The sequence below is a fragment of the Danio aesculapii genome, chromosome 4, assembly GCF_903798145.1.
Source record: "Danio aesculapii chromosome 4, fDanAes4.1, whole genome shotgun sequence".
Classification (NCBI taxonomy): Eukaryota; Metazoa; Chordata; class Actinopteri; order Cypriniformes; family Danionidae; genus Danio; species Danio aesculapii.
In genome coordinates this window covers 14,873,255-14,896,834 of record NC_079438.1, presented here as the reverse complement: position 1 = coordinate 14,896,834, position 23,580 = coordinate 14,873,255, and the positions used below count along the sequence as shown (strand labels likewise).

The 23,580-nt window shown below is 36.5% G+C and overlaps 1 protein-coding gene, 1 long non-coding RNA gene and 1 pseudogene across 2 annotated transcripts in view; all 3 read right to left on the bottom strand.

The window, feature by feature from the left end:
- The window catches only part of LOC130222028 (NLR family CARD domain-containing protein 3-like), a 503,712-nt gene that overhangs the window by 236,563 nt on the left and 243,569 nt on the right, over window positions 1-23,580 (bottom strand).
- Window positions 1-23,580, bottom strand: part of LOC130222147 (gastrula zinc finger protein XlCGF8.2DB-like) — a 245,622-nt pseudogene that overhangs the window by 3,694 nt on the left and 218,348 nt on the right.
- On the bottom strand, window positions 1,461-23,345 carry LOC130222247 (uncharacterized). Its single transcript, XR_008836376.1, has 7 exons — window positions 23,258-23,345; window positions 17,412-17,484; window positions 9,490-9,561; window positions 7,195-7,266; window positions 6,252-6,324; window positions 3,755-3,861; window positions 1,461-3,044 (listed from the first exon to the last, which is right to left on the bottom strand). It is a non-coding gene; the product is annotated as an uncharacterized LOC130222247 (long non-coding RNA).

Genomic DNA, 23,580 nt, shown 5'->3' with positions numbered 1-23,580 from the left:
ACACCAGGTATAGCATGAGCAGTGTGGAACATGATTACAGATAACCCAGGATTCTGATAACGAGGGTTAGATTGACCCAGGGTTAAGAGTTTCAAGTGTGAAAAGCCCTAAGGATCCTCAGCATCAGCTCTCAGGATAAATAGAGCACAATGACAAACAGCGACATACAAAAATTGTCATTTATGTCAGTGACCTGATCTCAAGCTATTGTTTTAGCACTTCCAATTCAGTTGCCTATTGGAGAAATGACCAGGATTAATAAACGGTCACACTACTTGCTCTACAAACAAGTGTGTTCATGACTATACATACAAAGAAAAATAATAAAATAAGAAAATATGACATTGCAACATCAAGCAGCGTTAGGCATGGGCCAGTATAAGATTCTGACCGTATCTGTATGATAACCTTAAATAAAAATATCACAGTTTCACGGTACTGTGATTACTGCTCTAAAATATAATCTTTTTTAACGTATGGGTTAAAATAGAAATATTTTTCCCTTTGAGCACAATATATTTTCTTTTGAGAAATTTTACACTCAAATATTTGCATATCATCAGCATGTTGTAATCCATTTCTTAAGGAGAAAAAGTCATCTCACACACACACACACACACACACACATACTGGTACGGGTGGTTTATTGGGACCTTTTTCTCAAATAAGTACCATCATGGTATATGGGGACCCACATTTCCTTTTGTCTTACAGATTAGTAAGAAATATGAATCTTCTCCATATTGCATGGGGAATAATTCTGTCTACTCAGAATTTAATTATTGTGAAAGAGTCTGGAAATATTAAGACCTGACATCCTACAACAATGTGGGGACATGGCAAAAGTGGGCGTTTCGGATTTAATCATGCATTATGAGGACAGCCATGAGTGTTACACACACACACTAACAACCCTGGATTATGAGCACAATCAGTGTTTAACTGGACTTCACTCATACACACCAACACACTTTACTAACACAGGATTGTGAGGACAATTAGTGTTTAACTGGACTTTACTCATACACACCCACACACATTACTAACACAGGACTGTGAGGACAACTGGTGTTTAACTGGACTTCACTCATACACACCCACACACATTACTAACACAGGACTGTGAGGACAACTGGTGTTTAACTGGACTTCACTCATACACACCCACACACATTACTAACACAGGACTGTGAGGACAACTGGTGTTTAACTGGACTTCACTCATACACACCCACACACATTACTAACACAGGACTGTGAGGACAACTGGTGTTTAACTGGACTTTACTCATACACACCAACACACATTACTAACACAGGACTGTGAGGACAACTGGTGTTTAACTGGACTTTACTCATACACACCCACACACATTACTAATGCAGGATTGTGAGGACAATCAGTGTTTAACTGGACTAGCTAATAGACAGACAGACAGAGAGAGATAGGTAGATAGATATATAGATCAGTAACATCAAATCACTGTCTCAAATGCATTTATTCACCAAGGCTTTTTAAAAAAACAACTCAATGACAACATTTTAAGGGTTCTGCCCCTTAAAGGGTTAGTTCAACCAAAAATTAAAATTGATTTACTCAACTTCATGCCATCCTCAGTGTACATGACATTCTTCTTTCAGATGAATACATTAAGAGTTATTTTCAATTTTTCTGGGCACTTTTAAACATTATATTGGTAGTGAATTGTGACCCCTTTTTAAACCTTGAAAAAGCACAAATATCTGTCGTGAAACGAACCCATACGCATCCGGGAGGTTAATGTGTCTTTTGAAGCAGATCAATGGATTTTTGAATCTGTCATTAGCTTTGTTTCCATGCACCTATTTTTATGTGCATTTTGCATACGTGCATAATAAACAGTGGATTGAAACGCCATATTGCGCATAAATTTTGAAAATGCGCATAAAAAACGTATGCGCATAACTGAGTAGGATAAACTTTTTATTCGATAAGAAAAGATGCACATAAACTACGATGGAAACACTTTTACCGCACAAATTCCAGTGTGCGCATTAAAAAAGGTCATGTGATTTTGTTATAAGAGATCATGTGATGATGAAAATGTGTGTAAATGGAGAAACCAGCAGCACACTGTAAACCATCTGAACTGTTGTTTTGGTCATTCTAAAACACCTAACCGTTTAAGTATTAGTGTTATTATATTATTAATGACCTCAAGAAATAAGAGCGTCCATGCTCCGTGTCATTTATTAGATGAAGAAAAGATTGACGCAGCTTCTCTTACCACAGCAAATTCAGTTTTTACTGTTGATATTTGTCGCCAGTTAATCAGGAAGTGACGATTTTGTTTGCTTTGACTCGTTGGATGGAAACGCTGCTTTATTTGCACGTCTTTAACGCGTTAATCCAGTTTTGCGCATAAAGTTCATCCGCATTTTTGGATGGAAACACAGCTAATGTCTGTATGCTTGTTTGCGAAAAGTCAAGTTGGCTGAGTTTGGGACATCTTTAATTTGTTCTTTGATTTGTTTAGGTTCATGTGACTCTGTCGCCAACACGCAAGTAGCAACTGGAGTTCATAATTCATAAAAAATAAATATTTGTTACAAACCTATCGATCCGCTTCAAAAGACATGACATGTATTGGAACGGTTCCAACAAGGCCCACACTTCACATCCATAATAGTATTTAAGTGCTCAGAGAAAATTTTAAATAACTCTTAATGTGTTTGTCTGAACGAAGAATGTCATATACAGCTAGGATTGCATAAGGGTGAATAAACCATGGGCTAATTTAATTTTTTGGATGAACTAACCGTTTAAAAGCTGTTTTTGCTTTTCTTTGTTGAAATGCACTCCAACATTTCTTTTATTTATCTGCAAACCTCTGTTCCTCACAAAGTCACTTAATTTTTCTTCTTTCTTTAAGAACATGGTCTTCTGCGATCTTGCATTGATCACACTGTGCTTTTGTGGTGAGGTGTCCCTTTAAAATGTCTTATGACTGCATTCACTTCAGTCTGCTCCATGTTTTTTATAATAACTGTCCTTGAGTTGGTGTCTGCAACAAATAAACACAAATTTACAGAAATACATATTTTTACTGACATTGTAAAAAAACTATAAAGACTTATTTTACAGTCAGAGTGCAGGCTTTCTGTATCCTACTCAATAAGAGCACAGTTCCCTAGTGCTGCCTAACTGGTGTATTTCTTCAGCTAAATACAGGTGCTGGTCATATAATTAGAATATCTTCAAAAAGTTGATTTATTTCATTAATTCCATTCAAGCAGTGGAACTTGTATAATGTATACATTCATTCCACACAGACTGATATATTTCAAGTTTTTATTTCTTATATGTTTTATCTAATCTATAGTGTTTGCTGTGCAGTGAAATATTTTATTTTACATAGCACAATATACAACTATACTAAACGTGTTGTTTTTTGCTTTGCATAACAAAATGAATGCATGTTATAATACTGAATTTAATTTACCTTGAAATTAAATTATGTTCACTAATCCTAGTACTGTTAGAATCAATTTTACATTAATTTATTCGTTAATATAATATTTTATTTACTTAAAACAACAAATGTGAAAAAAATGGATATGGCTTTCAAATAGTGAATTGATGGAAGAAAAAAAAACACTATTAAAAAAATACCTAGAAATTATAGGAGAAATCCATATTGTACTGAAGAACACAGACTAAAAAAATGATGACACATACATTTCTATGCTAATTATTTGTGACATAGATACTTACATTTGCAAGTTGAAGTCGGCCACTTTCTCCTTAACATGGGACCACTACAATCAATCATCGCACAAATCCAAACTGGAAAAAACAGCACTGTGTACTTCATGGTGACACTGTACAGAGGGAGAGTTTTTATTAAAATCCAATTCACATGCTAGACATACCACAACTTTTATATGAAAGCATCAATTTGTAAAAAATTCACTGCAGTTATTATTGAATTGAAAGGATGTCTAGGCTAAAAAGTGCACACATCAGATAAACCTTATTGACGCTAAAATGTCAAATTAATACTAAAACACCTTGTACATGAATGACAAAAATCTTAGTGCCAGATGTAAAATGAGCCAACACATAACCAACCAAACTCTATTCATCAACTGTGTAAAATATGGGGGTCCTCACAAGGCCAAATTGTCCTCATAATTCATGTCCATGTCACCCCCATCCCCCAATACACAATAAAGTGAACACATAACAGACCAAACTGTACTAATCAAATGTGTTAAACTATAGGGGTCCTCAAAAGGCCAAACTGTCCTTACATTCCATGACCATGTCATGCCCATCCCCCAATACACTAGTTATTATTATAAATTAATAGAGAGTAGGGATGCTAAAAGTTACTCAATGATCGATTTATTGTCAGTAATCAGTTTAATCAACAGACCTTATCGATGACAGATTAAGCATGGACATTAAAGGATAAGATATGATTTGTGCTGCGAGACAAGCGCACAACTTTACACGTTAAATAATCAAGTGTGTGTAGTTTATGTTATGTGGGGGACGCATAAAACCCTGTTTTAAGTGGATCTCGGTTATATCTGCGGGTGCTGCCGTTAATTTGCAGGTCAGGAAATCAAAAAGTAGGCTAAATGACGTTTAATTATGAGTGGGTCACGGGTGGATAAGATCAATTATTGGTTATGCAAACTTTAACTAGTTTCTCTAAAATATTAAGGTGTTTTAAGCAATTTCATCTGACAGACTGGCACAAATTGGAATTGGAACAATGAGTTTCTGAGTTCTCTCATCCTTCAGACCGAGTTTGTTCTTCCTAGGTAATCTGTGAACATGTTCAGTGCTCTGAATAGCTTGTAAAGCCTGTCCTGCTCTTTCAAATTACTTAATTAAATGTTAAATTATTATAGTTAAATTATTGAAACTGGCCAGCGCAATGGATGATTTTGTCATTAACAGTGAAAGCTGTTTAATATTTGCTTCCCTGAAACTGTGAATGTTTCACTTTAAATTTTATATTTTATTTATTTAACAAAAAGTTTGTGTTTTGGGTCTGAATAGCAGTACTTCTTTTGAAACACTTCACCACAAATGTTATTCATTCTTTATTTTGTAGATAATTGACCACCAAAAAATACATTATTTTCCAAAAAAATATATATGAAGTGTACATTTATGTTCGTGCCTGTTGCACAACTGTGCAGTGGATGATTTATTTCACTCTCTGAAAAATAAGGATTTAATTAATATATTAATATATTTGCTACAAACTTTAAAACTAACAAAGCTTAAAAGAAGTCATTCTTTTACAGATTATGTCTTAAGCATCTGAATTTTTATCTATGCTGATGTGTTTTTATTTTCTCCATCTTACTCGTGGCAAGTTCAGGTGAAAGTAAGATTTAATTAAATAAAGGCCACAATTTTATTTGCCTGCATCAATCTGGCAGGAAAATCTACATTTAAAATACATGAAATACAAAGGCTGGTTATTTTACCGGTGATGAGGGATAATAGTAGTATTACAGAGGAAATATCTTAATATTATAAAGGAAACCTAAGTTTGACATCAACAGATCCTATCAATGTCATATCGAATGCCCTTAAATAAATGTAGCCTATCTGACATCAAGCACCAAGTGTTTATTGAGATTGTGTCGCCTGTCATATATAGTCTGTTCTTCACAGAAGCTTTAAGGCACCTTTTTTTTAGCCTAGCCTACTACTGTATATAAATTTAGATTTTTTTTTTACATATAATGTTCCATTACTTCATTTCTTTATTTTTATATTTATAGTTTATATATATAAAATGAGCACTTAGCTTATTTCGCAGTGATCATTATGCAAAGAGCATATTGCATATTGGTTTTATTCTTCATTAACACATTCATTAATTATGTATTTTATAAATGGACTGTTTATATGGACTAAGCTAATAATTACTGTAAGTCTCCAAATGGAAAAGGCTAGGGTGATTTGTTTAATATTTCAAAACTTTATCTATTACGTTTATGGAGTGGTGATTAATGATTAATTAATAATTTAAATGATCATGGATCACAGGATTTTGTGGAAATTGACATCCCTAACAGAAAGAGGTCTATTTTACTCAAAGAGAGTTATTTTTGAGATTATTTTTGAGACCCTTCTACATCGAACATTGTCAAAGAGGAAATTATTTTGTTCGCAATAAGATATATTTGCAGTTTTGGATGGAAACTCTGCTCATATCAAGAAGTAAATTAAATTCACTTACTTTCTCCTTATCTGATGTGGAAGTGTTTCGAACCACATTCAATCATTGCCATTGATGACTCTTCACATAATTCCTGTAAATGTGAAAAGGAAAAAGAAAGAAAAGAAAGAAAAAAAAAAAAATCAAATCAAAAATCTAAAAGCCAAGTACTACACTTAACTAATGAACTAATAATACCTGGCCAATTTCAGGTGTTAGGGAAAAGCAAATGAATGAAAAATTCTTGGACAACATCTACAATTTCATTTCATTTGTTATTTGAGTTTTTGTACAAGAAAGCAATTGGCAAGTATAAATTGAGCCTAAAAAGCCAACACATAACTGACCAAACTCTATTCATCAAATGTGTTAAAATATGGGGGTTCTTACAAGGCCAGACTGTAGTTACATTTCATGTCCACGTCATGCCCATCCCCCAATACACTAGTTATTATTATTAATTAATAGAGCGGTGTATATTTTACTCAAAGAGAGTCATCACAACATTTTTGAGAAAACAGCCCAGGTAAAACAGCCTAATATGATAAATCAACCCTCCTTCTACAACCACAAATCAGAAACAGTTGGGACAGTATGGAAATTGCTAATAAAAAAAATTGTGTAATTCTTTTTTACAACACTTAAAAATGTCCTGTACCCGTGTCCTCTCTCACCTGTTGACATCACCCGTTTCACATCACATCATTATTTAACCATTTTACCTGATGACAGCCCTAAACTCCTGTCAACTTTTTTTGAAATATGTTGCAAGAAGCAAAATTGGAATACAAGTTTATTAAACATTAAATAATGTCTGTTGGATTATCTGCAACGCAATACAAATCAAAGTAAATTTAGTAATCAGTACTTTCTTTTTTTATTAGCATTTTCCATACTGTGCCAATCTTTTCTGATTTGAGGTTCTAACATGGTTTGCATCAAGAAGGAAATTAAATTCACTTACTGTCTCTTTCCCTGACATGGATGTTTTCACACTGCATTCAATCTCAGTCAGCAATGATTCTTCATGCAATTCCTGTAAAAGTGAGAAAGAGAAACAAGATTGGGGCAAGAAGATTTGCAAAGTGACGATTTTATTATCTTTGACTCATTTGAGTGAAACAGCGATTGTTTGAAACATTTTAATGCATCGTTTTAAATTTCTACATAAGTTACATTTGCCTATTGGCTTTTTGTTAAGGGAACCAGTGTGATGCCGACTGCTGGTTTGCCTACAAAGTGACATTATAGTCCCATCACTCTATTTAACAAATGTGTTCAAATATGGGGGTGAGAAAGGAAACTACAGATGTTCATATTAATCCTTTAACCGTTAACTGAAAGGATGCATTTTTAACCAATTTATGGTATCAGTTAAACAATTAAAATGTATTATTATTTTATTTTACAACACATAGGGCTATTTGTTAACTCAGGGATATTATAATATGTGCAACCACAAGTGCCTACAGATGTATTTTGATTAAAGAAGCATAATGAAAAGAGTGAAAAGACTTGTCACAGTTTGACACAGACAAGTTGATGCCAAACCAACGCTATTGGTTGTTGCCTCTGTCCTGGATCTGCATTATAAACCCCTTCGTGTATTTGCACAAGTGGAGAAAGAAGCCCCTAATGCAAAACTTTCTGAAATGTGCTCTGCTCTGAAAACAAGTCGAAGCATTGTGGTTTTCACTTGCGCTGAGTGCGCTCCACACGGCACCATCATATCAACAAATAACTAAACTTTTTTTTCATTTGGAGAATTACAGTTATTAATAGTCTTTATAAAAGATCCATCTCTAAAATAGCCTGCATAGCCTAATCTACAAATCAAACAAATGCTGATTGACTTAAATGATTTATGCTTATGATAACTCCACACCAAACTGAGACTTTCATTTTATAGCTTTATAAACTATTAAAATGTATGCAAAGTAATGCAATCCTTGGCTACATGTTAAAAAAACTAAATTATTATTTGCTACAGTACCCTAGCCTATACTTTAAATATAAGTCAAGATGTGCCTTATTGTCTCTCATCACTGCGGCCACAGCACACATCTGTTTAAAGCTTCTGTAAAGAACAGAGCTTCATTTGACATATGAAACAATCTTAATAAAAAAAAAAACTTAATTCTTTGCCATCAACTAGACTACGGGCTACACTGTTTAAGGGCATTCTATACGTTATGACAATGATAGAATCTGTTGTTGTGAAGTTTAGGCTATATTTCCTTCTTAATAAAAAAAAATTAATTGAAAAAAATCTCTAATAACATTATTATACCTTATTGCTGGTAACCGGCCTTTCAGCAAAGGCTATATTGCTATACTGATATTTCTGTGCTACTGAGGACAGTGCAACTAAAAATCACACAAGCACTGGAGGTAAAATCAGATGCTCAAGACATAATCTTTAAAATAAAGACTTCTATTAAAAATGTTGACAGACATTGCGATATAAGAATTAGAGAGGAGCATTAATTAAATGCCTATCTTCTGTAGAGCAAACGATTTGAGGTAGCCTGCTATTTTTATTTGAATGAAACAAAAACCAAAAAGAAACATGATTGGAAATAAACAGCATGCTGGTTCTTAAAAAGGATTCAGTCCGTGTTTTCGTTTTGTAATCTCAATTTGTAATTTAACTGAAAAGAAAATATTGAGGACATGCCTTTTTATTTAGTTTATTATTTTTTTCTATGCTGTTGGAAACACTGTGTGTGAAGACTTTATAATGTTCTATGCATATTTTACTAAAGGGTTGCACTTTAAAATACTGAGATGTGTGAAACCATTAGGGTATATTTAGACTGAGCATAAGGTACTGTTGCACTTTTAAAAAAAATGTAAAAGGTGAAAAGCCTTTTTATTTTTAAAAAAAGTTTCTGAATTTTAAGATACAAAGATGTTATTTTTCTATAGTATTCATATTCATTTTTTATATCTTTTTTGCAGTTTTTATACAGTTATTTTGTAAAACTTTACTCTAGTTTGCTGTATGCATTTGTAATAATTTATTAATGGATAAGTCTGAAGCACACCATAAATTTAATCTGTCAATTTAAACAAGGCTAAAATTATACACAACAGTTTCTACAGATACCCACTCAGGTATCGGTTTATTACTTGCATTTGGTTGATTCCCTGAGCTCAGGTATGAGAATCAGTATCGGTAAGGGAAAAAGGGTATTGGAACATCCCTACCTCTTATTCTAACATGGTCAGCGTCAAGAAGGAAATTAAATTCACTTACTGTCTCTTTCCCTGATGTGGAAGGTTTCGCACTGCATTCGATCTCAGTCACCAATGACTATTCATGCAATTCCTGAAAAAGGGAAAAAGAGAAACCCAAGATTGAGGCAAAACGTTTTGCAAAGTGACTATTTTATTGTCTTTAACTAGTTTGATGCAAATGATTATTATTCACAAATTTTAGAATATAATTCAATTTTCCACATAAGTTACATTTGCAGCTTTAGATGGAAACCTGGCTGTAGCATTCCCAGCTGAACAGATGCACTTTACTCTCAGGGACTGATGTTTATAAAAAGTGTTTAATCTTCAAAATAAATCATCGTAAGAGCTGAATAAAAGAAACAAAGAATACTCATTACACATATCCTTGAAATTGTGTTAAACAAATGCTCATAACAAGCCGATAAACTGATAAATACACATTTACAGTCATATATTCACTGTACAGGCATAAATTATAAACTTGCCTAACTGTATAGTAGTAAGTCTAAATAAATTGAATTGTTTTAACACTAACAATGCCAATATTTAATGCAGATAAAGCATTTATGACCTTATTATTTACAACAATGTCCTATTTGTAGTGCAAGTTATAAGGAAATAGTAATAACATTAAATGACATGCTATTTGTACAAAATTACCAAATAATATGGATATTACTGATACTCAAAATCCCCATACATGCGCTAACAACAGTTAATGCTAACCGAAAGACCATCAACAAACCATAAACTTTCAAGATAAACAGTCTTTCAAATTTCACTGATTAAAATATAAACAATACCTTGTGCCCTTCATCAGCCAGGAGCTAAAAGTGGGAAAACCTTTTTGACTGCCTTTGAGTTCGTTTTTTACAGAGAGCACTCCAAAGTCCTTTTCTTTTGTAGCACTAAACACTTCACCCAAGACTTCTTCAATGAGTAAACTCAGGCCTGTTTTAAGACAACAGCACCCTCTACTGGCTGGAGGTAGAAGTGTCAGTGATTGAACATAATGGTCATCTACACTCCCACCAAATCATGGAAGATTTGTATGACTTAAGGAGTATAAATCACAAATGATTTTAAAATAGAAATGACCTTTAACTCGAAACTAATAACGCATGTCTATACTATAGCAAAATGCAAAAAGGATACACTTTGTTGTTCCCGTTGGTAGCTAGATAGCCTCTAGCAACAGGATCAGCTTCTGGACAGGACGTTCTATAACAGACATCTTGCTGAGACGACGACCATCCTTTCCTAGATTCCGGTCACCAAGACATATCTTGACTCTTCTCACAAGCCCATCTTTATCTGCAGTAGTCTCCATAACTCTGACAAGCCTCCACTCATTTCTGGGCAAGTCATCTGCCTTTTCCATGACAATATGTCCTACTTGAAGATTTCTCCTTGCTGTGTGCCAGCACTGCCTGGTAGCTATGTTGGATATATACTCCCTTCGCCACCGACTCCAAAACTGTTCTGCAAGATATTGAACATGACGCCATCTTTTCCTTGCATAGATGTCTTCTCGAATGAATCTACCTGGAGGTGGTAACGCTGGAACAGACTTCATAGTAAGCAAGTTGTTAGGCGTAAGAGGCGCAAGTCTGTTAGGATCGTTTAGATTGTCAACTGAGAGTGGTCTGCTGTTCACGATCGCCATAGCTTCATAAAAGAATGTGCACAGTGAAGCATCATCCAGTCTACCAGAAGAGAGTGAGAGTGTTGAACGAAGAACATTTCTCACTGTCCTGATTTGTCTCTCCCACACCCCTCCAGTATGACTCGAATGTGGTGCATTTAGGACAAAATCACACTGTTTCTTGGCCAAGAACACAGTCAGACGATCTGAATCAACCTCCTTGAGAGCATTTTTGAGTTCATTTTTGGCTCCTACAAAATTGGTGCCCTGATCACATTTGATTTGTCGGACTGCTCCCCGCAAGGAAATAAAACAGCGCAGGCCATTGATGAATGCATCTGTAGACATATTGTCTAGCATTTCAATGTGAATGGCTCTAGAGCTGAAACAGGTGAAGAGTAGGCCATATCTTTTTTGATCCTTACGACCTTGTTTAGTGAAAAAGGCACCAAAGCATTCCATCCCACAGTATGTGAAAGGTGGAGAGGGATCTGTTCTTTCCGAAGGGAGGTTGGCCATTCTTTGTTCCTCCGTGGATCTCCTGAGCTTTCGACATGCCACACAGTGATGTATATAAGACGTGACAGCTCTGCTCATTCCTGGAATCCAGTAACCTTGCGATCTGATCTCATTAATAGTGAAACCCCTTCCTTGGTGTTTAACATTCTCATGACACTGCGCAATGATCAACTTTGTTATATGGTGATCTTTAGGAATGATCACTGGGTGTTTGAGTGTATTAGGTAGGGAAGCATCACAGAGCCTTCCTCCTACTCTGAGAACTCCTTCTTGATCTATCAAAGCATCAAGATGATACAACTTGCTTCTAGGTGACAGCTGGGCCCCTTTGGTCAATAACTTGATATCCTCCAAATAAGCATTACTTTGTAAATCCTTAATGATAATGCATTTAGCATTTTCCCGTTCCGTTACCGTACTCTGAGTGCTGGACTTGTCCCCTTTGGCACGGCGAACAAGGCGAGCCACAGCTTGTACAGCTATAGACCATGAAGATAGCCTTGACAAGCAGTCTGAGAGGCTGAATTCTGTTGTCTCTGCACTCAGTGTCTGACATTGTCTCACTTCAGGGTCTCCCGTTGTCAGTGCAGTATCAATATCTGTAACATAAGGTATATCCCTTTTCCATAAGAACCCTGGCCCTGTCAACCAATTAGATTTGAGAATGTCAGCAGCGCTTAAACCTCTTGATGTGTGGTCAGCAGGGTTTTCATTTGAAGGAACATATCCCCACTGTTGAGGAGTAGTGCTAAGATGTATTTTCTGCACTCTATTCGCCACAAATGTGTGAAATTGGCGTGCCTCATTGTTAATGTACCCCAAAACCACTTGGGAGTCGGTCCAGAAGTGTTCTTCTATGTCCTTATACTCAAGCTCTTGTTTAAGCATATTGCTTATGGCAACTGAGACAACAGCAGCTGTTAGTTCGAGCCTGGGAATAGTCTGGACCTTAATAGGAGCAACTCTGGATTTACCAATGACCAAAGCACAGTGGATGTTCCCTACTTCATTTACGAATCTCAAGTAAGAACATTGGCCATAGCCACTGTTGCAGGCATCAGAGAAGTGATGAAGTTCTCTTTTGATGACCTTCCCAAAGCTTGCAGGCACATAGCAGCGAGATATATTAAACTTCTCTAAGTTCACTAGATCATCTTTCCAATGCTCCCACCTTGGCTGCAATTCCTTAAGAAGAGGCTCATCCCAGCCGGTTCCATTTCTGCACATTTCCTGCAGCACCAATTTTCCTCTGAGGAAGAAAGGAGCAATCAAGCCGAGTGGATCATACAATGATGCAACTGTAGATAGTATGCCCCGGCGTGTTGCCGGCTGGTCTTTGAGGTCAACAGAAAATCTGAGTTTGTCAGAATCAATGTGCCAGTAGATCCCTAAAGCTCTTTCTAAGGGTGCATCTTCGAAGTTGAGGTCAAGGGCCTTAACTTCAGTGGATCGTTCAGAAATTGGAATGCTATCTAGGACAACTCTATCATTAGTAATAAATTTGTGCAGTCTAAGACCACCTAAGGCACACAGTTGTCGAGCTTCTGTTGCTATCTGGATAGCTTCTTCTGTGCTGGCTACACTGGTAACACCATCATCAACATAGAAGTCTGTTGTGATGAATTTTGAGCCAAGAGGATACATATGTTCTTTCTCCTTAGCAAGATGTTTTAGGCCATAGTTGGCGCATCCAGGTGATGAGGTTGCACCGAAAAGATGGACCTTCATTCGGTATTCTTGTGGGCATGAACTTAAGTCTCCTCTTTTCCACCATAAAAAGCGGAGGTAGTTTCGATCTGCTTTGTCCACATGAAATTGATGAAACATCATCTCAACATCACACATCAGGGCAATGAGATGTTGTCTGAACCTTAAAAGAATACCAATCAGATTGTTAATTAAATCTGGGCCTTGGAGCAGATGGTCATTGAGACTGGTTCCCTGGTACTTAGCGAAGCAATCGAAGACAACACGAAGCTTGTCAGGCTTTTTAGAGTGATAAACCCCGTGATGAGGGATGTACCACTTCTCCCCATTCTTTCCTTCATCATGAACTTCTTCTGCATCACCTCTCTCAATGACATCTTCCATAAACCTTTCATAATGTTCCTTATACCTTTCATCTCTTAGGAGTTTCCTTTTGAGATGATTGATCCTTATGGTGGCAAGCTGCTTATTGTTAGGCAAGTGAGGTCTCTCTTTGAATGGGAGAGGCATCTCATAATGGCCATGGATGTTCTTCCTTATGCCTTGCTGCAATTTAGTCAAAAAGAGGATGTCATCCTGCGACACAGTTTTACTGTCTTCGACAGCATCTTTGAAGTCAGACTCCAATACTTTAATAGCATCCGCTGGGGTCATTGGTGGAAGCTCTTTAGTGCTGACTCGATGACAGATTTGTGCTTGGAAGCTTTGTGATTCAGGATGTGAAAATGGGCATCCAACAATGCTCCATCCTAGGTCTGTACTGACTGCATAAGGTTCATTATCTCCTCCTAAAATGACCTGTTTTGGAGCTAAAGCCTTCGGACAGCTGTAACCTATAAGGAGGCCAACCTCACAATCCAGCAGAGGTGGAATTTTATCCACTGTGGTAGAGAGATGCTTCCATCGTTGTGCTGTGTCACAGGTAGGTATGTGAGTACGGTTTACTGGAATGGAGTCCTTGGTATAGGTTGTAGGCAAGCATATGACAGTGGAAGAGTTGTAACCTCATACTTTGAGACCGGACACCCTTTCACTTGGCATGACAACATCCTTTGAGGTCATGGTTGTTAACTTCAGTCTCACAGGATGAGTGTCGGCTTGAAGCTTGTCGCTCAGTTCTTTGTCTACAAACACAGTGTCACTCTGGGTGTCAAGCAGAGCATAAACAAGTATTTCAGAGCCTGGATTGCTTTCGGTTGATACCCACACTGGCACAATCATTGATGTATTGGTGGATGACTCGTTATTCCCTACTTTGTGAGATGTTACAGAAGTTGTCTCTGTGTCACCTTGATTTAAGATTGGTGCAGAGTAGACCCTCTTTGTATAATTTTCATCATGTAGGCACATTGGATGTCTACCTCCACAGGTGTCACATGATAAACGATTACGGCAGTCCTTTGCGTTGTGGCCTAATTTCATGCAGCCATAGCAGAGTTTGTTCTCCTTCACATATTTCCTTTTCTCTTCTAATGACTTTGCCACAAACTTAGGACAGTTGTGAATCTTATGCTTGCTGTCTTTGCAGAAAAGACACACCCTTATATAACCTTTAACGGGCCTTTGTTCAGTTCCATCCCTTTGATTATTTTCCGTAATTGTTTGGGTGTGTAGAACGTTAGCTCTGTTCCTTTTACTGTCCTTAAGGTTCAGTTTTTCTGGAATAGGGTCAGAGGCATGAAGAGCGCTGAAAGAGGTGACAGGATTACAAGCAATCTCTGCTTCCATCATCATAAAGGTGACAAAATCTATAAACTTGGGAAAGTCTAGAGTGTCAATCAGTGTCTGTGTGACCTGACGATTCCACCGTGATGCTGCCCAGTCTGGTAATTTGCGTACGAGTTTCTGATTTTCATCACAATCATTTAGTATCTCAAGCCCTTTGACATGGGGCATAGCCTGATGGCAGGCATTCAAGAAGTCTGAGAACTCTCTGAAACCTTCAGCATCCTTAGCTTGAATCTTAGGCCATTTAGCTAGTTTTTCCCTGAATGACTTTTGTATGACAAATGGCTGTCCATACCGTTGGTTCAGCTTGTTCCATGCATCATTATATGCCTCATCATCATTCCTATAGAAGATTCCATCAAGAGACTTACGAGCTGCCCCACCAACATACCTTTTTAAATAGTGGAGCTTATCAGCAGAAGAAATAGCCTTTCCATCAATAAGTGACATAAATGCAGCTTTCCACTCAATGAACTGGATTGGATCTCCATTAAACACAGATGGTTCAGTTGTAGGCAGCCTGTTAAGTGCTATGCTATCTTGAACAGCTTGAGCTAGATAAGATATATCAGATTTTGAAGTAGAGGGTGCAGCTACGATGCTAGTGGGATGAGTTGCATTGGTGTTAGTAGGACATTGGATGGATGATGGAACCTCTTGCTGCTGCACTGTATTGCTTACATCCTGCCCTTCCATCCTATTAGACTCCGAAGAATGAATACTGGCACCATGTGACATTTCTTGATCATAGGCTTGCAGTCTGGCTCTAGCTGCCTTGACATCCTTTTCTGCCTTTAGTTTTTCCAGTTCACACTTTTGAGCTTCAATCTCTTGTATCATTGCATATTCCGCTTCTTTGGCTGCTAATTCAGCTGCTGCATCTGCCCGCTTCGCTGCAATAGATGTAATGCTAGACCTTGTTGATGAGGAGTGTGAGACTGAGGATCCATAGACTGAACGAGCATAATCATGATTTAGTAGCTCACGCAGGTTTTGTTTTACATTTTCTCTGTCAAAATCCTCAAGGCATGCCATTCTGTCAAAAATCAACTTTGAAATATCCTTTGTCACCGCTTCACATGTATCAATTCTGCGTCTAGTGCTACTGGAGGGAGTGATGTAATCTCTAATCTCTAAGTAGATGTGCATGACATCATCTCTTCCCTTCTCTAGTGCATTAATAAGTTCTACCAGTTGGGTCTCGCTAATGTCTGTCTTTAACTTTTCCCTTGTGTTGCGAGCTAGTTCCTTCCATTGTTCATACAAATGAATTAATCTTTTTTCCTTCCTTAGGGCCTCGTCCTTTTTATAAGCACGCATCTTTTCTGTGGGGTTTCGCTGTCTAACAGAGCGGTCAAGTTCTTCCTCTTCTGTTCCATCACGAGGGGCGTCCAACTGCTGTTCTTGGTCCTTTATTTCAGTAGCATCCATTATTTATTTATTTGCAGAAGTATCACAGATTTACAAGGAGTGAAGCTGTAGGTTTTCTGGGTAAAGCGCTTACTCTCCAGAGTAAGGGAGAAGCTCTTACTGTAGCATTCCCAGCTGAACAGATGCACTTTACTCTCAGGGACTGATGTTTATAAAAAGTGTTTAATCTTCAAAATAAATCATCGTAAGAGCTGAATAAAAGAAACAAAGAATACTCATTACACATATCCTTGAAATTGTGTTAAACAAATGCTCATAACAAGCCGATAAACTGATAAATACACATTTACAGTCATATATTCACTGTACAGGCATAAATTATAAACTTGCCTAACTGTATAGTAGTAAGTCTAAATAAATTGAATTGTTTTAACACTAACAATGCCAATATTTAATGCAGATAAAGCATTTATGACCTTATTATTTACAACAATGTCCTATTTGTAGTGCAAGTTATAAGGAAATAGTAATAACATTAAATGACATGCTATTTGTACAAAATTACCAAATAATATGGATATTACTGATACTCAAAATCCCCATACATGCGCTAACAACAGTTAATGCTAACCGAAAGACCATCAACAAACCATAAACTTTCAAGATAAACAGTCTTTCAAATTTCACTGATTAAAATATAAACAATACCTTGTGCCCTTCATCAGCCAGGAGCTAAAAGTGGGAAAACCTTTTTGACTGCCTTTTGAGTTCGTTTTTTACAGAGAGCACTCCAAAGTCCTTTTCTTTTGTAGCACTAAACACTTCACCCAAGACTTCCTCAATGAGTAAACTCAGGCCTGTTTTAAGACAACAGCACCCTCTACTGGCTGGAGGTAGAAGTGTCAGTGATTGAACATAATGGTCATCTACACTGGCTTTTATCAAAAAGAAAAATTGAATTCTCTTACTTTCTCCTTATCTGATGTGGAAGTGTTTCGAACCACATTCGATCATTGCCATTGATGACTCTTCACATAATTCCTGTAAACATAAAAAGGAAAGGCACAAGATTGGGTCGGAAAGGCAGTGAATGCAGATATAAAATGAGCCTACAAAGCCAATACATAACCAAACCAACCCCTATAGAGTGGTGGAACTATGATGTCTCTGTAGACAAAAACCCAGACGCAAGTTTGTGTTTTAGCACTTCTGCTTCCAACTTTCTAAAGTAAATGTTTTTTTTTTATGTTTTTGGAATGGCATATTTGTAAAATCCCTAAAATAAAGTGTGTTTAATGCAAGCTTAAGAAATGATCTTCTTCATTTGTACACTCCTTTGCGCTCACTGAGATCATCTTCTGCTGAACTGTTATCTGTCCCAAACTTTAAGATGAAGTCATTTGGTGGCAGGGCTTTTAGCTGTACAGCACCAAAGTTATGGAACTCCCTGCCTTTGCACATTCGCCAGGTGGACTCTATTTAGATAAAAGCGTTTTTTGTTTAGGATAGCTTTTAATGATTTGCTGGTTTAATTTTATGCTGATTGTCATTTTTACTGCTTGTATTTTTATGATGTGCTTGTGATCTGCTGTAAGGTGTCCTTGAGTGCTTTTTATTATTATTATTAAGATACATTCATGTTTTATTCTAAGATATAAAACACACCAGTTACAGCACATTTGTGATTTTTCTTTTAAGCTGTTAGGTGTCTTTATAAAGCTGGTTGCTAAAAAGTTGCTAAACGAGACTACAGGTGCTGTCGGACATGAAATATCTCACAGTGAACAGGTTGATGGTGATGAGGTGACGATCATGGTATAGTCCTTTTATAGCCTAGTGTCAGACTTTTAGTTGTGGTGCTTGTATTCAGGCTTTAAAATTCAGGAAAGTTATATTATGATGAAGAGCATTTTATATTAAAGATGATCTCAATGGACAAAAGGTGCAAGTTTAATGAACTATGGTAGAGCACAGAGCTTAGTTTTTGCAATAATCCTATTGGCTACACGAGTGACATTATAAATGAGTGATTATAATAAATGATTCACCATTCATATGGACCAATTTCTTCTTCCTTCAAATCACAACCAAGCGGCAACCTCCCGCTCTCCCTCGGGAAGCCAATACGGAAGTAACTGAAACTGCAATTCATCAAAATTCCGCTAGTCCTGGCTCCATAATAGAGCAAATTGTAATTGAGCCCACTGTTAGAATGGCCAATTTAACAGCAGAAAAAAAGGTGTTTACAGCCTGGTATAAAGAACCATTTTGGTTCATATAGCTAATATTTCCCTTCATGACAACTGTGAGGGGGGTGAATTTTTTTATAATTCATCCATTTCCTTCGTATTAGGTTTTATTAAGTTTGCATAATTAAGGGCGTGGCCACTTGAGTGACAGCTAGGTCTCGCTGGTCGCTGTCACTTCACCTCAGCTGAATCCAGCAGATTAGCCACTGATCTCGGCATATTCATCGTATTTTTGTGTTGTTTTATGTGGCTTCACACAGTCAGTTGCCTTTTGGACTTATTTCTTACAATTATTAGATGATATTGGATGCTGTGTGCACTTAATTGTGCTCACAAACCATTCATGTGGCCTCGTTTCCCATGTGAGTAAAGTTATATACTTGTATACCATCTCTATAAATGTATTTGTTTTATTTAAGATCATTTATCATTAATATTTTTCTTTAGACCCGTAAAGCACTCCAGAATCTGACAGATTGATTAGCTGTAGGCTCTAGCAGTCATCTGAAGCGTTATCATACAGTCAGAGATGTATAGTAACGAAGTAGAACTACTTCACTACTGTACTTAAGTACTAAAAGGCAGTATCTGTACTTTACTGGAGTATTGTTTTTTTCTCCTACTTCCACTTTTACTTAAGTACATATTTTCGATGAGTTTAATACTTTTACTCCGATAGATTTTTTATGAGCTGCATCGTTACTCGTTACTAGAGGTGTCAAAATGGTCGATATCGGTTCAGTAATAGATCATAACGGGTTATTACGTACTGACGTCATTTATCTCCTATGTGCGGTGTCGCAATACTATGGCGAAGGACGGAGGCGCGAGGGCGAGTGAAGGCGGCACAGCACACGAGCCGCTATTTCACTACTACAGAGAAATGTTGTGAGACTCAACTGTTTATCTCCTCTTGGCTGTTAAAGCGATACTTGTGGATCCAGACCTGGGCGTGTATGAGGTGCAAGTTTTCTCCACTGTGTCTATTATAGATTACCTGTGATAACCGCGTATTATACATACATAGACTGTAACCGCGGCTGTTCTTCCCGCCATCAGTGAACAACGCTTTCATTTCTAAAGCCGATAGCAACCCTTTCTGTTTAGAAGGTGAAGCAATAACCAATCAAAGGGGTGTAAGACCTCGCCTTTCAGCGTTTATAAAGCAGGCGGGAGAATATTTACATTTGTTTATTTGCTATAAATGCTCATGCTGTCTTCTGTGCATGAGTTTTGTTTGATACATTCAGAAAGAGTGTTTTCTTTGAGCGGGTCAAATTAAGGGTACAGTTCATATATATTACTGCTGTATTAAAGGACACAATTTTATTACAAGTAACCATTTAACTGTCACACCAAGAAAAAAAACAATAGAATTTTTTTATTTATTGCATTTCTTTACTCCTAATGTCGCTAGTTAACACAATCAATACATTTTCCCCCAACACATCCTATAATTTCTAAAATATCAGCTTCTACCAAATGGTTGAGATGTTGGTTTATGGTAAAAGTACCAGAATGAATAAATATACTCTAAAAATATGAAAAATATGAAGTTTAAGACCAATTTAATTAAAACATAATCAAAATGAAACATTTTTGAATACTAAATCATAGCCATAAGCCATAAAATATTTCAGATTTTCATTTAACACAGTAATATACACATTTTCTTTTTTTTTTACAATAAAATCAAAATCAAGTGAATTAGAACGTTCATTTACAGCGTTTACAACCAGTAATTTGTGCTCCGAAAATGGGTTTCAATAGCGTTTTGAGTGGATTATGGACTATTTTTGTGACACACAACTTTGAAAGGTGTGTGTTAAAGCTGTTAAAATCTGTCAGATCTGTGGTTCAAGCATGAGAGAAAAACAGTATTGTAAGCCATGTTTCTTTTCGTTCTGCTTAATGACGTGCCCCCAAAAAAGAGATTTAAAATAAACAAAACAATATGATGTCTTTTGACTGCATTCTTTAATAACTACATTACACAATACTTGTACTTTTACTTTCAGTACTTGAGTAGTAAATTTTGAAATAAACTACTTGCAATACTTAAGTACAAAAAATGTTGAATACTTTAGTACTTCCACTTAAGTATAGTGCTTAAAGAGCACTTTTACTTCTACTCAAGTCACTTTTTGATAGAGTACTTGTACTTTTACTTAAGTCTGGGTCTCTAGTACTTTATACATCTCTGCATACAGTGTTATGCTGGAGTTCATCAATAGTCTTGCATTTACTAACACAGACTATATTTAAAGTGTTTGGAAGTATTTCGCGTTTTCCTCCTGTAGAAAAACATCATAAGAACAATGTTTAGTGGCTCAATGTATTACTACAGTGTTTTTAAAAGTCTAAACACTTTATTGATATAGTGTACAGCCAAGCACATGTGGTCAGAACACAAACAAGTCGCAGGTAATGAAGTATTAAGTGTTTCTCCCAAAGTAAAGTCTGTCTGCCAGGTCTAAGCAAAGTGCCAGCAGGTGTCTGTAGCTCCGCTCACTCTCCGCCTCTTTGCCCTTGTTTGGTATCCCGCCGTGGGTGCGATGACGCGCGAACAAAATGGCGACGCTTGGCCGTGCCTACTTGTAGCTTCTTTTGCAGTGTTCAGAAACCTATGGTTGACGTCACGGATGCTCCGTCCATATATTTTACAGTCTATGATCACAACCTGTAGATGTGATTAAAATGGTTGCCTTATTTTGTGTAGATTACAAAATATGTATTTAATTGTGTGTTGTAACTTGTAATCATCCGGCACGGCTTGTAATCACGTATCTATTATAGATCAGTGCTTGTACTGTATCTCTCAGGTTAAATCTGTATGGGGTATTCAAATATTGTGTCCAAAACCACGTTGAAAACTCAATGTGTGCTTCTTCCTTTACCAATTTAAATTAGTTTCTGAACTCTGTCATTGCTATGACCACAATCAGCTGTTCATACACACATGCTGCAGTCAATTTTCAGAATAGTTCAACTTTTGCCACTGTGTGGATTAATACTGAAATTTAAAAACATGCACAAACAATGAATTTATTTCTTTAGAGTAATTTGAAACATCAAAAAGTAAACTAATAAATGAAATACACAACACAATACAACAAACTAGGGCTGGGCGGTATATTGAGTTCTGGGGATATATCGATATGATTCCCCAACTCGATGCGGGATTATCCAACATCGTTTATATCGATATGGTTTGAAGCCACACATGCGCATTCTGCGCGAAACAGACCACTTCAAGGCAGCACACGAGCTTCACTTGCACAAATGAGCACATGCGCAAATAAATGATTCACTCCATGAGTCATACAATAGATTTGTTCAAAATGAACAAAACATTCAAGAATGACCCATCACTGACACAACATGGAGGAACATGCAGTGTCGGTGTTGTATCGAAATCTGACTCACTTCGCGTACGCGCACGTCACACAGCGCCTGCAGCTGTCACAGAGGTTTATCAGAAACCTTTTATTGATCATTTCCTCCACAATTGACAGCAAGAACGAACATAGAAGCCTTGTCAAATTGACTGATGTGTTCAAATAAATTAAAAACGTCAAAATGGGAGGAATTTATACCACATTTCGAAAATAAAACCAGCTCATATTCACTGATTATAAGTTCATTATTTATTGCACGACGGTCTCTTCTTTACATATACATAATAATACATTTAGCTATGTGTTCTGCTCTGTTATAATGACTGTTTACATTTATATGCTTAACCAGCATTTCATCACAGTACTCTGAAACTGTTTCATTACTTCTCGTATCTATAGTCTATTTGCTCTAGTCTCCTTATTTAATATTTAGTAAAATAAGTTTAGTCAAAACAAAAGAAAAAGTGTAGGACTTTTTTACTTGGAGTGGAAGACTTGTCTGTAGATATCTTCGATATGTGCACTGTTTAATAGTTGTGCACAATACATACATGTAAATGTGTAGCTAATAAAACATATACAGCTGATTTAATTGTTGTTTGTAAAATCACACAACTGTGGTATACAGGATTACTTATAACAACACTGTAATTGTGACAAAATAGTGTGTGTTTCATATTTACATTTATTGTGGTTTTTTTCTATCCTACAATATTTTTTGTTGTGTTACTATTTAAGTGTGTGTATGGTTCTGTTTATTTTGTTATTTGCACAACAGCACAGTAGTGCTGTGTATAGTGTTAAGCAGGAAAAAACCCTGTACTGTATTTATTTATCAAAGATTTTTTTTTTTTACTTGAAATGTTGTGCAACAGTTTTAAGCAGGAAAAAAAAAAGAAAAAAAGATTTTGTGCAGCTGTTATTTTTTGTGCAGCTGTTTTTTTTTTTTGTAAACAGAGAGGGAAACCCATGTGCTTGAATTATATTTTGCTCAAAAACTGTTTGATAAAGTTTTAATAAAGGCTTTAACTCTCAAGTAACCATTTATGGGAAAATACCAGATATATATCGTATACCGTCGTTCCTCCTAAAAATACCGGTATATGATTTTTTGCCCATATCACCCAGTCCTACAACAAACATGTCTTAAAGAGACCACACACTTACCCTTGAATGCCATGGCCAAGAAGAATCACCATAGAAGTGGGTAATTTCTTCATCTGGAAAGTTATCCTTTGTAGTAAACGGACACAGGTGTGGGCTTCTTTAAGAACTACTGCCTTCATTTAGGATTTCTGTTATCATCATTCAGGCATCCCAGTTATCCATCCCTTTTTTGAAGCATCGATGCTGTTGGAAAAATATTGCATAATTAAAACATTCCTGACTGAAACACAAAGTAATAACCTAATATTGAATAATTGTGCTAAGTAAAAGCTAACCTTGCTTTTTAATCTTTTGTCAAATATATGACACAGTTTACTACCCTT